This window comes from Falco cherrug, chromosome Z, assembly GCF_023634085.1.
Source record: "Falco cherrug isolate bFalChe1 chromosome Z, bFalChe1.pri, whole genome shotgun sequence".
NCBI classification, from domain to species: domain Eukaryota; kingdom Metazoa; phylum Chordata; class Aves; order Falconiformes; family Falconidae; genus Falco; species Falco cherrug.
In genome coordinates, this window is record NC_073720.1 from 81,880,948 (window position 1) to 81,896,381 (window position 15,434).

Genomic DNA, 15,434 nt, shown 5'->3' on the forward strand with positions numbered 1-15,434 from the left:
GGGAATGTCACTGGATTGCCACAGCTTCTCAAATGTGACGCATAGTGGCTTAGCCACTTCATCCACCACTTCTCTCAGGACCTGCAGATGCACCTCATCAGGTCCCATGGACGTGTGCCCCTTCAGGTTCCTTAGATGCTCTCAGACCTGATCTTCCCCTGTAGCAGGTGGTTCTTTGTTCTCCCAGTCCCTGCCTTTGCCTTCTGTGACCTGGGCGGTGCGGCTGGAGCACTTGTCAGTGAAAACTGAGGCAAAAAACCCCTCATGGAGAACCTCAGCCTCCCCCGCGGCCTGGGTAACCAGGTCTCCCGTTCCCTTTGGAAGAGGGCCCACCTTTTCCCCGTCTTCCTGTTATCTCTGGTGTACATATGGAATCTTTTCTTGTTGCCCTTGACGTTCCTGGCCAGATTTAACTCTATGAGGGCTTTAGCTTTCCTAACCTGATCCTTGGCTGCTCAGGACATTTCTCTGTATTCCTCCCAGGCTACTTGTCCTTGCTTCTACCCCCATGGGCTTCCTTTTTGTGTGTGAGTTTGTCCAGGAGCATCTTGTCCATCCATGGAGGGCTCCTGGCATTTTTGCCTGACTTCCTCTTTCTTGGGATGCATGGCTGCTGAGCTTGGAGGAGGTGATCCTTGGATATTTTCCAGGGGGTTTTGGGTGCCTTTTCCCTCCAGGGCTCTACCCCATGGCACTCTACCAAGCAGACCCCTGAAGAAGCCACTGTCTGCTCTCCTGAAGGCCAGGGCAGCAAGCTTGCCCCCTCCTCACTTCCCTAAGGGTCTTCAACTCCACCACTTCACAGTCACTGCAGCCCAGGCTGCCCTTGAGCTTGACGTTCCCCACCATCCCCTCAGTGTTGGTCAGACCAAAGTCCAGCATGGCACCTCGCCTTGTTGGTTCCTCTGTCACTTGGAGAAGGAATTGATTGGTCACTCATTCCAGGAACCTCCCAGATTGCCTGTGCCCTGCTGTGTTGTCCCTTCAAGAGATGTCAGGGTGGTTGAAGTCCCTGGTGAGGACCAAGGCTTGTGAGCATGGGGTGGCTCCTATCTGTCTATAGAGGGCTTCATCCGCTCGGCCTTCCTGGTCAGGTGGCCTGTAACAGGCCCCCACTGCAATGTCACCTGTCCCTGCCCTCCCTGTAATCCTGACCCGTGAGCTCTTGCCGGGCTCCTCATCCCTGCCCAGCCGGAGCTCCATGCACTCCAGCTGGTCACTGACACAGCGGGTGACACCCTCTCCTTGTCTGCCCTGCCTGTCCTTCCTAAAGAGCCTGTATCCTTCCATTCCAGCTCTTCAGGCACTGGAGCCATCCCACCATGTCTCCGTGACACCAGTCGGATCACAGCCCTGCAGGCACGTGCAAGTCTCCGACTCCTCTTGTTTATCCCCCGTGCTACGTGCGTTTGCACAGAAACATTTAGTCTGAGCCCCCGGTGGAGCTGACTGACTGGCTGGAGCGGCTGGAATTCCTTTGTGCTGCTCCTCAGGTGCTCCCCCTGCCCTGCGACCCCTCTCCAGGCTCTGGGCATCTCTTGCTGGCACTGGTGTCAAACTGGTAGGAGTGGGATGGATTAACGTTCCCCTCCCTTAGCAGCTTTCTCCCCTTACTCAAGTTTTTCCTAATTGGAATTAATAGTGCAATGGTGGTCTGCTTCCTGTATGGCTGTCTGCTTTATCATCTTTTTAACTAGTGTTCGTATTTCAGTGTAGGTCTTCTCTTCCTGTAGTAGATGTTATAATACTCGGTGGTGGTGAAAAGATGCTGGATATAGGTATAAAAGTTCATGTTACACAGTGGCACTTCAGTGCTGAGATTGTACTAGATGAAGATCTTTCGTGTTATTCAAGATCAAGTAAACTCTTCATTTTCTTCTTGTCTCCTAGCCATTGGACATCCACCAAGGAATCAAGAGTATGGTTTAAAGAGTCTCCTCTGCTTGACATGACAAGGTTATTTTTGCTCAGTCTACTCAGGGATAATTTTAGTCACTCAGTGGAATTGCAGTTCTTTTCCTAATGCTATTGTAAATTTTTTCAGCATACCACAGCTAGTGTTTCCCTTGTGGTGAGGAGAGTGGTGTCACAATACTACATTGCTGCTACTGGGGTTGGACCTGACACCAATACAGATTGTGTGTTAGGCAATAAGGCTGTTGGTTACAAAGACAGATATTAGCAATGCGTAGTAGAGAATATTTCCCCGACAGTGTCAGAGTTTACTCACTGTCTTTCCTATGTGTATTAAATCCTTGTACTCAGTCTGGTACGTTTCTGATAGGCTGATGTGTCATTGTTTCCTTTTGGGGCTGTGTTGCATATTTCCAGACAGATTAATGTTAGATGGGACAAAAGCAGTAGATTCAGTATCTTGGCTTCCCAATAGTCCAGAAATCTGGATTGACTCCCACAGCGGTACAGTTGCAGGCTCTCATCAGCAATAGCAGTTTACTCCTTGAACTGATGCTTTGCAGGTATTTTCTATTTAGACAGAAATAGAGATCTATAGGTAGGTATGATAGAGAGTAGTAAATCTTCAGGAGAAGAAGCTACCTTTTTGACAGCAAGTGAAGAAGTTTGTAGGAATGCTCATATCTGTTCTCCTTCGAAGTATAAACTAGGAAATGAAGTATGCTAGTCCAGGTATTTGAGAAAACCACGCAGGAAGTTTAAAGAAAAAGGCTCAGTTGCCATTGATTGGAATTTTGGCAAAAAAATGAAAGTTAGTATCTTTCAAATTATTGAAAGTATGATGTACAGTAATTGTAATGCAGACAATCAGGTAGCAGTGCAAATTATTGTAGGAGATGATAAATGCTCCACTGGGTGCCTTTGTAAAAAGACTGTCTAATATACAAACAAACTGTGAGGCTTACAAAAGGAATTATTGGGTGAAATTCCCTGGCCTGTGTTATGCAGAGGGTCAGAACAGATAATTTTAATGGTACCTCTGGCTTTTAAATCTATGAGTCTTTGACTCTAGACTTTCACATACAGCTTTTTATATCCACAATTCTTTCTTCCTTTAAAAAAATTTGTTACTATAATTGCATAAATTTACCAGGTTATCTTCTTCATCTTCAATAATATATTACATTTTGCTGCTTGTGAATATGACTTGGTGGTGGATTCTTTCATGTACTGCTTTCTTATTGCTAGTCACATTCCAGCACAGAGAACATTCCTCTTCTTGAACTGTAAGGCAAAACTATAAATAAGAAAAAAATCCAGGTAGCTAAAGAAAATACTGCTTAATACTGTTTTTTCAGATCTTAATGAGAGAAAGAAGCATAGAAAGCTTGGTGGACATTTTAGCAAAATGCACAGGGCATACAGGTCTATCTGTTTCCAAGCTGGTCTTGGCAATCAGTGAGATGTAATGATAAAAACAAGATACAAGTCATACTGACTTTTTGTGTCGTGTTTTATGAGTGAAGGAAACAGCTTGTTTAAATACTGAAATTATATATGGTTAAGTTCAATGTATGTTTTTCATGAAAAATTTTTAATAGTGTAAACTCCCTAAATTTTTTAGTAGTGTCATGGACAGAGCTCCAGAGACAAATGAACTCTTATATATGACAGAAAAATATTGTTTTCTGCAGAAATTGTCCTGCATATTTGTTGGCATGAGAAGTTATTTTGTGGAGCAGTTAAAATTAGGAATTAACCTCACTCCAGTCAGGTATTAACCACAAGATTAAGCCATTGTTAAATGCTAATTAATGGAGGGGAAAGGATGAATTGAAGTTGTCAGAGGTGTTATATAATGGATATTAGTTACATAATTTTAGCAAAATGATGGGTTAACAGAAATATCTGTAATAGAAATAATTTGTCAAGTGTCTTACCCTAATTTCACAATTGGAGAAGTATGTCTTTCATAACAGTAATTTAGCATGCTTTATATAAAACTGGTCTTATTTTTCTGCAAAGTAAATGTAAAAATATGTTACAAGTATAAAATAAATAGAGAACAGTATTAAAAGTAAAGTGGGCTTCATCAACAACAACAACAACAAAAATGTTAGTGTGTGAATTATCTGTATTTAACACAACGAAAGGCCGAGAACCTTGAAATAAAAGAATATAGTGTTATTTCAGAAGAATTCTTACTTTACTAAGATACTTTCTTTGATTCCATAGAGCCCACATAAGTCAGCAGAAAATGAAATAGAATAGTAAGAGAAATCATCCTGTGGAAACAGTTATAGGACTGTTTTAGACTTGGATAGTAAAAGGATACTTGTGAGAGAAGGTTGTTAGGAGAAGTAGTATCTTTCACTATTTTGTCATGGATATAGTTGTTAAAACCAGCCAAGCTTCCAAATGTGCAAGCCTTCCTTAAGGTGTAAAATTGATGCAATTACTTTCAGAGGTAAATACAAACTGAAAATAATTTTCCTAAGGTATAGTTCAAAGGGCATTTTTTCCCCCCAGGCGTTTTATTTTGAGTATATGAGTTCACAGATCCAGTTTACAATGTAGTTGCACAGAAACTTATGCTGGCCCACAGAAAGGTGTGCAGCAGCTGTAGCAGTGAAAAGGTGGAAATGGAGGCATAGAATTAGTGCTTTTCTTGGCAGCAACATCAGTTTATGTTGGCAAAAAGAGCTTGTCCGACTACAACTTTAGTGCTGAATACATATATATTATTTGGGATAAGGGCATGAAAAGATTATTACATGAGACAAACCAAATTCTTTCCCAAGTCCCAGACTTCTAATGTCTAGTGCATTTATGAATTTTGGTTCCGAGGATCATCCCTGATGATATTCAAGATAAGATGTTACCATGGTAGATTTTATAGTATTTTGCAATTTTTTAAGCTGATTTCAATTTATCATGATATATTACAAACAAAAGGAGAAAATAATTAGAGAGATATCTTTACGTCCAAAGGTCTTCTTGACACTCCACTGTGAGCTTTCTCTTTTTGTCTTTTTGTCATCCACGGCTCCACAAATGCAGCTTATTTTTTCTTTAAAACTGTTTAATTAACATTATTAACATGATAAAGTATGTTAGACTTACTGTTCTCAACCTGAATTGAAATGTTGTCTTTTTGTGTATGTTTGGAACCTGAAAGAGGGCCTGTGTGTCCAAATTTGGCCTGTTCGCTCCAGTTGTATGGTTTGTTTTACTGTTAGCTTTGTATTCCTTGTGAAAAACACAGATAATATGAAAAGTTGGGCATATATTTATGGATTAAATGTTACTCACAAAAGCAGGTTGAGTATAGCTGTAGCTGGATGTGCATAGTGACAAAATTACAGTTTTGGAAATGTACCTAGATAAATTTATTTTCACCTTATGTGGAATATTTCAAAATTGCTCTTTCATATAAATGATTCCTAATGGATAGGAAGTCTCATTTGTATGTACAAAACCACATTTCACAAGCTGAAATGAGTGTCCGACAATAATATTTTATCCTGACAGATTTTTTTTTTCATTAATCTCAAAGCACTTTGCGGCATTAATTAAATCTCACAAAAGCCTGTATAAAATAGGTAATGGAAGGTTTATTGTATGGAAACTATTTTAGAGTCTTCATGAGAATACAGCACTTGCATAGGGAGTAAGACTAATTTTTTTTGTCTTGACGTCTTTCTCTAAAATGAAGTATGTGAAGCTTCTTATTTTTATCATACACACCAAGACACATTTGGTTTATAATTACAGTGAGCAGTGTTATAATTACTTGCATTTTGAACTATCTCACTGTAACAGTCATTGCTTGGTTGCTAGAACTTGTGTTTGAAGGAGCTTTTCTGTGTACAGGAATATCTAGGAGCCCTAGAATCACCATATATACCCTAAACTTACTAGCAGGTGCAATACTCAATTTACATAGGTATTAAAAGCTAAAAATGCCCTTAATTTTTCTGGCCAATTTGTGCTTATTTTTAAAGTAGTAGTTTAACAAAGGATTTTTTTATAAAATTCCATTTTTATTTTATATCAGAGAGGTTTGAATTGTTCTTGGTTTCCTCAGCATCAGGACAGTATGTGCCTGAAAATAGGCAAGGGGGCTAAAAAGGCCCCTCAAAATACAGTCTTTCTAATACACCTGTGACAATTTGCATACTTGTCAGGCCATTTTCTGCCAGTTTCCTTCTCTATGATTCTTTAGTTATGCACAAGCATTTTTAGTATAATTGTTTTTCTGAAATATATTTTTAAGAATTAGTTAGATAAATTGAGCCATTACGATTGGCTTTTCCAGTGTGGCAGGAACTCCTTTGTTTAAATGCATTGGGTAAATTAATTTTTTTTTCACTTTTTTAATATTTCCCATTGATACTTTGTTTCTAGCTGTGTAAGAGCAACACACCTTGACTACCACCCTGACTGAGGAAAGTGCTCAATGAAAGACCCACATATATCTTTGCTAAAAAAACCAAACCAAACCAAACCAAACCAAACCAAACCAAACCAAACCACACCAAACCAAACCAAACCAAACCAAACCAAACCAAACCAAACCAAAACAAATCAAAACAAAACAAAACAAAAAAACCCACAAACCCTGAGATGTGTATTTTGCCCCTTAATGCCAGAAAAAAAAAAAAAAAAAAGTTGAGGGCTAGAACTCAATAAGATCAGTGTTATCAACTGGGAATTAGTTGCTTCCAAAAGCATGACAGATATTGCGAACGTTTCCTGGAGACATATATTCATTACAATAGGTTAATGTTTGTGATATGTTGGGCTTACTGAAAAACCTGTTAAGAGTCTATAAATGCTATCGAGTTTTGACGGAGGCATTTAGCCTATCTGAGATTTTTTTTCTATGGAGAGTTAAAAAAACAAGTTATACTCAAACTACCAAGTCAAACGGTTGATGTAGAATGAATTGGAACGGGCTTGTTTGTGTACACAAGCTATACTACCAGTGGTATCACATACATAGCATGAATGCAACTATTATTGGCAGAAAGAGTTGCCTTGCATCAATGCAGGCATTCCCGTAGATCATACTGAATTATGTCAACAGTCTGTTTCACTTCCCAGCTTGTATACTTGTGTGCAGGTTACAGTGTGTTCCAGGATATATATTCTAACTTAAAAAAACCCCACAGTTTTAAGCAAATCGGTGATACCTTTTTAAATACTATGTCTAAGATAAGCATTGGCAAATCTAAACAAGAGATGAGAAAGAAAAAATAGATTAAACTCCAAACACTTGGAGATTTCAGCTTAAAAGTAGCTACTTTAGTACTCGGTGGTAAAGTGTTGTACCAGGAGAGAGCTGGTCTTCAGGCTAACCTCCAAAATTTTCCTCAGCTTCTTGGGTTTTTCACATTGCACAGGAATGTTTTTTGTCTTGACTTGCAGCCCAAGTGAGGCTAATATTATTGTGCTCTGTATACATGTTTGTATAGTTTTATAAGATTTTGGTAAGTTTTAAACCCTCTGGTCACTTTCAAATACATTTGACAAAGGATACTGTTTCTATAATCTCCATGAAAAGAGGTGACCATGAATAGGAAAGAAAAATTCAGGAGCGTTTGCCTAATGTGATAAGCTTTTTGTTTTATTTTTTCAGTCATGGAAGCCATGTGTTCTGGGTGATTACCTGGGGAGTTTGCTGGGCAAATGAACATTAACCTTTCAGGAGTGTGTGAGGGAAATGCAATTTGACTTGGCAAAGTGATCCTTTTTAGCCTGACAAGGGGAATGGATCTTACCTGAGGCACAAGGGGATACAAAACAGTAGCTGAAGCAAGTGGGGTGGTTTGCAGTGACAGTGTGTGTTGACAGACATAGAAAGAGTATCAAATTAGTGTGGATTGTTTGTCCTAAGGTCTTTGGTTTTTTTGGTTTTGTTTTGGGTTTTTTCCTCTCTCCTTTGTTTTTTCTTTTTCTATTTCTAGTTGGCCTTATAAAGATTAAGGAGGAAAAAAGGAGAGGCTAAACTGTTGTGAGCTTTGAAAGCATGTGTGGTTTTCTTGTTACTCAGAATCTTGCTGGCCTTTGAGTTTTTTTCCACAGTATGTGGTATGAATAATCACCTGCTAAAGGAGAATACATTTGTTCACCTAACATGAAAAAAACAGGTTTTGAAACAGTGTGAAGAAATGGAGAAGCTCATGGGTGAAGTTGGAAAAGATGTTGTAGTATTCACCCTCATTGTGAAAACACTTCTACTGTGAGGAGGTTGTAAACCTTTTGGAAGGACCATGGCCTGTTGAGAAGAAAGGATCTAATCCTTGAGGCATTACACATCCTCCAGCCAATGCCAATATGCTTATGCACTGAAAGTGGCTCTGCATCAGGACTGCTCAAGGATAGAGGAAGCAGGACAGTTGGAAACTGCCTGGCAGGTAGCTGTGGCAGCTGGGACTGCCTGTAAAATTGGCTGCTACAAAGGCAGCAGACATAATGAGATGGCTAGGTTGCTTAAGTATGGAGGAGGAGCTTGGCAGCATGCATCATGTTGGTGCTAATGGCAGAGGGAAGAAGACGAGCACCTGGGAGACTAAACTCAGGCTGATAAGCAGGAGTCTGACTGACCAGGAACTGCATGACAGTGTTGCCTGAAATCATCCTTGTGCTGTGTCTGAGTCCTGGGAGGCAGATAGAGCTCTGGCATAATGCATGGATGAGACAATAGTGTAGAGGGGAGGCATTAAGGCTGTTGGTTGTCATACAGGACTGCAGTGTAGACATAGCCTAGAGGTGGGATATCGAGGGAGTGATGTGCCAGCTGAAGTGCCATTTGCTTAAACCTCAGTTCACCTCTAAATCTAGATAGATATTACTGCATAATGTTTCAGGGAGTAAGGGAAAAGAAAGCTGCAAGTAATTTGAATGGGAAGCCTGAAAGCCTCAGTTGCTCACAGGTGCATTGTCACTTGCTACAGATCATTCAGTATTTCTGTATGAAGACTGCATTTCAAAAGAAATTCAGCAGTTAAAACAAAGGGAAATGAAGGTGGAAGGAGGAAGGTGGGTTTTTTCCCCCTGTATTTTTAATGAAAGACATTATCTTTAACTATTAAAGGTCAAATTGCATTTCTCTATAACTTATTGGACCAGTGTAATTACACCTCTATTTACTACTGTTTTAAGTATTTTCATGGTACACTTTCTGGACTGACATTTTCAGAAACTTGTAGTTAGTCATAAACAATAGCTCTCTGTATTACTAACTTTCTGTGATAGCGGTAGATTGTTCAGCTGTTAAGCAAGTATTGCTCTCATTTTTCTTGTTTATATGTTGTCAGACTATAAATTCACTTGTGACAGTCCACGCACAACAGCTTTTCACTGTATCTTTTACAGCAAGGATGCCTGCCAGTGAAATTACTTCTGACTCACCTTGATTAAAGAACAGTAACTAGCGTTTCTAAAAAACATTCTGAGAGACTTTAACCAGACATGCCAGTGTTGACAGGAGGTGAAATTATATAATTTGTATTTTGACATCGCTGAGGATGTAAAAATAATTTAATATCTTAGTTCTCAGAGCTCAAAGCTGGAACTTCCATCACAGCCTACTTCTATCAACAGATCTCTTTTGATCTGCAACATTTCTTTGAGGAAGGTGGTTAGTCTTTCTACTGACAGTCTCAAGGAGAAGTAGTGAACTGGCCTGCTCTGCCTATCGGCAAGTGAAACTCTTTTGACAACTAGTTGAAGTATGCTTTGGTTCTGTGGTAGCAATGATACTGACCAGTCTGTGTGCTTATGTTACCCTCTGTACTGAGGAGCCTTGAGAGGACAAGGCTCTGTTATGTGATGATGGCCTTATATTTAAATCTTTATGTATTTGTCATGGTTTAACCCCCGCCAATGACTCATCCCCAGGCAGCCGCTCGCTCACTGCCCCCATGTCGGGATGGGGGAGAGAATCAGAAGGTAGAAGTGAGAAAGCTCGTGGGCTGAGATCAGTTGGAAAGGTAAAGCACGAGGCGGGCACAGCAGCGGAGCAGCACAAGGGATTCCTTCCTTCCCCGCTCCCCAGGGCAGGCAGGCTCAGCCATCCCCAGGGCAGCAGGGCTCCGGCACGCCTGGCGGTGGCTCGGGAAGGCAAACGCCATCACTCCGGATGTCCACCCCGTCCTTCTCCTTCCCCCAGGTGTATCTGCTGAGCATGAGGCCATGCGGTGTGGGATGTCCCCTGGGTCAGCTGTCCTTGTGCCCCCCATCTGCTCGCTGGTGGGGTGGGTGAGGGGCAGAAGATGCCTCGGCTTGGTGTGAGCGCTGCTCAGCTGTAACTAACACACCCCTCTGCTATCAACACGGTTTTCAGCACAAACCCAAAGCATAGCCCTGTATCAGCTGCTGTGAAGAAAATTAACTCTACCCCAGCCAAAACCAGCACATATATAGCAATATACAACTATACTTATTTATATCCATATATATAGCTTAAATAGAAGCAGTCTTTACAGTTGTACTGCACCCTTTAATATGACGGAAGTCCCAAGAGTCTTTCTGTTTTCTGTGGGTACTACTTCTCCCTCCTGTAAATATATTTCACCTTAAACTACGCACATTTCTTATCATATTTTGATTCATTAATAACATACCAGTTTAGTGAAGGTGTTTTACTTACCAGTGGGCCTTTCAGTTCTTACACTGACCTGTTCACTGATCTCTCCTCTAAACTTAGTTTTTCAAGAATATTTTTGTAATTTGCTGGTTAAATTGAATGTGTCACCTACCAGTGATCATTATCATGAAATATTAACCGTTCAAAATGTTGAATGTGAAATATGCTGGTGGCCTCTGGTTTATATTCATTGTGCATCAACATTATCACCTTTGTTTATGAGGTCAGCAAAGACCTAATATCTGCCAAGACACATACATTTTTTGTGTAAGAACTGGCTGTGGTGGTGGGCAGTCAGGCATGCTAAAAGGACAATAAGTTTAGTCTTGGACTTGCTTATGAATTTGCTATGTCATTCAGCCAGTACTGACTCATTAACTTTAAATATGAACTTAAAATGAAGTGACAGTGACGATGATTCACATCATCTTCATTACAAGCACTAACAAGATCATTGTGGTAGAAAGTGCGGAGTCAGACTGATCAGTCAAATGAACAAGATGGATAGGAGGAAGTGTTTCAGTGATACGCTTTTTGTAGTGAGATAAGCAGAAGATGCTACATGAAATTTACCTAATAAAATGGCATTTCAAAATGTTTTCAACAATTGCCTAGCCATAGGTTCCCAAGTTTCCACAACAAAGTTTCTGTGAAGCTGCAAACTGCAAATGTAGCCCAAGAGCTAAATAACTCTTTTTTTTTTTTTCTAATGGGAATCTCAAGTTAGTAATTTGCCACCTTTTGACAGTGCATCTGTTTCTGTGATGTGTTCAAACATTTTCCTGGAAGGTAACTTAGGTTTTGATACTGTGCAGAATCCTGCTCTGGAATGTACTATGCATGTTCTCCTCCTCCCTGTAAAACAAGATGTCTTTGTACTAGAAGACAACATTTGCTTTGTTCACTCTAAGGCACTCAAATGTGTGAATTGCGTGCTGTATTACGTTTATGGGGCAAGTTATTGGTAATGGGGGGCTGCAGGACAAGGTCCTGAAATAGCCAGTTTGTGTTACAAAAATGTAAATTTGTCCTTCTTAGCTTGGCATACTTTAACTTGACTTTCTGCACACTCCATTTGGCCCGTCTCAAGTCACCTGACGAAGAGTCCAAGTGTGTTCCTCAAAAGTGATGACTGCACTCCTGAGACTGTGGATTTAATAACAGAATGCAAAATCTGGGAGAGATGGGGCAGCTTGACATTGAAGACAGGATGCAAGTTCAGCAGGAAAGACAATGAGGACCCAAAGTGTGTTTTGGTTTCCTTTGACAAGTCTGGCCTGGCTGCAGGTAGGAGCAAGGTTACAGTTCTGGCCAGCAAATCTCTCTCCAGCTTACCTTCCCTGAACTGGACACCAGTCAGTTCTCCCAGTCAAGGCTGTGAACCACCACGCTATGTGGGTGCAAGCAGAAACTGAAGCCTGAACTTTCATGACTGTACAGAAATACTGATGCTGGAGTATCAGGCACCAAGGATACATCCAATACCTTGCATGAAGGCTGTATAGAACCTGGAACTCCAAAATCCTCATTCAGAGCTTTACTTGAACATTTTTTAAAATCTTTTTTATCAGCTTAATACTTGTTCCTGAGATTAAAAAAATCCTCTTAAATGTCTGAAGGAACACACTCTGGAATTCATCTTGGGTGGACTTACTGTCATTTTTAATCCTTTGTGGCTCCAGACTTTACCAAATACTTTGATATATTTATCAAATAACATACACAATTTCTATTGCTAAAAAGGTATCTTTTTTTTTTCTATGACTCATCTTTGTCTTATTCTGTGTCTGCAAGGGATGTGTGTAAAGCTTCTCTGAAGAATCTGATAGCTTCAGCAGCTTGTCACTGGGGCCCAGCTCTCTCCTTTAAAATAGTTCATTTTGTAAATGGCAATTCAATACATTTTATATAAGGGAATCATTACCAACTAGACATGGGGATAGCAGTGGATTTTTATTTTTTTTTTTCTATTGCACATACTCAATTTCCTCATGGAATTTCATTTCACAGTTGGAGACTTGACTCCTGACTAGAGTTGTATAATACTGCCAATTTTTGTTTTGACTAATCAAGTGTAAAAATGGCTAACTTTGCAAGAATACAGCGTATTTAATCCAGCTCAAGTGTATCACGTAACTGTAAAGCAAGTGATTCTTGTCTATGAAAATAACCAGACTGAAGTACTGGAAATCTGAAACGGGAAAACTTGGTTTTCCCATAGGTACACAGGTTGAACCAAAGATTATTTGTTGCCTGTCTTGATCAGAATGTAGGGTTATAAATGTTTCATTCTTATTTAAAATTACATAAAACTGAGCAGATTAATTATCTGTTGTACTCACCTGTTTCCTACTATTCTGGTAGCACATAGCAGGGTTAAATGTAGCTGAACAAGTCTCTTATGGTTCCGCAGAGTGGGGAGCAGGGCCTAGAGAGCTGAGGCATGAATTTTTGCAGTGGATGTTTTGCTAGCTTCTGCTTTTGTAGGGAAAGCACATGGCTGAGTAGCTATTGCTGAATCTTGCTCGAATAATGCTGTTAAGCTTTCCATATAAGTATGGTGCATGGGTGGAAACGTGCTTGAAGCTCCAATTCTGTGGGTGAGAGTTCAAGGCCAGACACATAGATATGTCTGCTTGTAGGAATACAGGGCAGAAATAAAGTTTCTGTAAGAAGCTGTTTTCCCACAGTTGTTTTTTACTTACGTGCGTTATGTCATACATCAGCTTTATTTCTCATACAAAATATTTTTACCACTAATCGCACCTTCTCCTAGATTATGTCTAAAGTGTGAGATTTGCACATGTAGAATGAGAACGTAGAAACTTCTTGTTTCTTGAGATTGAGTGTGTGTGCCACAACTTCATTCCAGTCCTTGCCTCTGCTCTGGATTTCTGGGATTTCTGTCCTGTGGAAAATACTCGCAAGTCATATGACCAGAATCAAAAATTGTTCTGGTGTTTATTATTTTTCCCCAAATCAAATTATCTTTCTAGTCTAGTCTTGGCAGACCTATTGAGGCCATTTAATCTTTTGGTGTTTTCCTGGAGTGCCTTAAGCTGCAGTACTCAGTTTCCTCTCTTGAGTACTTGATCTATGGACAGTGATTTTGGGGAGAAAGCAAGAAAGAAGCGGAGGGCTAGTCCTGGAAGCAAATGCATCAAAGAAGGATATTTGGAAGAAGATAGATGAGAAAGGTACTAGTAAAAGAAATTATAGGGAGTTGAATGGTGTGTATCCATGAGATCAACAGTGTCAGCTTGTGTTCTGTGCTACCATTCAAGCCTGGGTTCAGCAAGGCTTTTTGCTGTACAAATGCATGGTACTGCATGGTACTCAAATGTATGCTGAAGTGCTACCCAAACTGGGATTGGCCTTAAAAGTGAGCCCACATTTTCATCTGATGCATCTGATTTGGTGTCTCAATAAAAGGAAGATAGTAATACATTGTTCTGTCATCCTAGTCTCCAAAGGGCATGTGGATGTTATAAGGAAGTATCTGTTAAATTTCCTGGAATTAGAACTGACAATATAATAAACACTTCCGGTTTTTGTTTACTGTGCTTTGTGTGGCATTTATTCTTTTGTCTTTTCCTGAAACCGATACATTTTTTGAGAGCGTAAATATTTTCTCACATCTGTCAGACAACTTCTAGTAAAGTGTTTAAACAGTAAGATGATGTCCTGGATTTTGTGTGGATGTACACTTGTGTTGGTGATACATGGGGTGATGCTAATGTATACTTATGATAGTTTGTAGTTCTTAATTTTTTTTGATGGTATATTTTTGTGCAAGTCTCTCTTCTCCTGAAATCTTAGTGTGCTAACTGTTCTTAACAATCCTACTGTTCTCTGCAATTGTACCTTCCTTATTTTTCATGGCTTTAGTTTATGGACTTTCTCACAGCATTTTCTAACAATTTAGCATTTTTTTTCCAGAAGTTTGAGCCGAGATTGCACAACTGTTCTCTCAGAACTGGGCCTGGGTTCAAGTCAGTTGATCACCAAAGAAAATTACATAGCCCTGTATTTTAAAGGAAATTTTAAGTCCCTTGCACAGGAGTCCCATAGTGGCCTCAGCCTTAGGGGGCTTTCCTTGAGAGGCATCTTGATTCGACGTAAAGCACAAATACGGGGCAGTTTTCAGTTTATGCCTGAATTTATGGCAAGCAGAGAAATGTGAGTTCATAAGACTAAGTCCATATCTGAATTTAATCTGTGATTTAGATTTGATGGGGTCAGTAGTATCTGCTGTCTATATGAATTTATACTCTTTGATTAACAAGACAAATGAGCTTACTGTTTTTCTTAGTCTTGTGCCTGTAGCTGTACAATCTTTGGAGTGAGTCTTGTCAAGTCTCAGACTGAGTGTCACAGACATTATTCAGGACTTGGCTAAAGACTGCTCTGAAAACACAGGTGCAGACAGGGTTCTTTTGATGCTTAGTGCATTTCTCTGTCATTCCTGTTATGTATTATTCCTTACCTTGAGAAAAAACTGCCCTCAGCAAGATAAAAAATCCACAAGCCATGACAATATTTCTTAGCAATATGTCATGGTTTCTGGCTAGATTTTTATTTGCCTACAGAGATTTAATAACCTTCTTAATTTAACTGAGGAGACTTAAATGATAGGATATCAGAAGATAATGAATTGTTCTTGTTTCTAGCCACTGGGTCTCATTCTAGAGGAACAGGAAGAGTCAGTCCTTTGTGACTTGTCTCAGAACTCTGTGCTACAGTAAAATGTGATGAATACTGGGAAGTGAAGAGTCTTTATGCAGTGATGTATATTGGGTTAGAACTCACAGAACTAATCTAAACCGTAAAAATACTACAAACTTTCCAAATGACAATTTTGCATTGA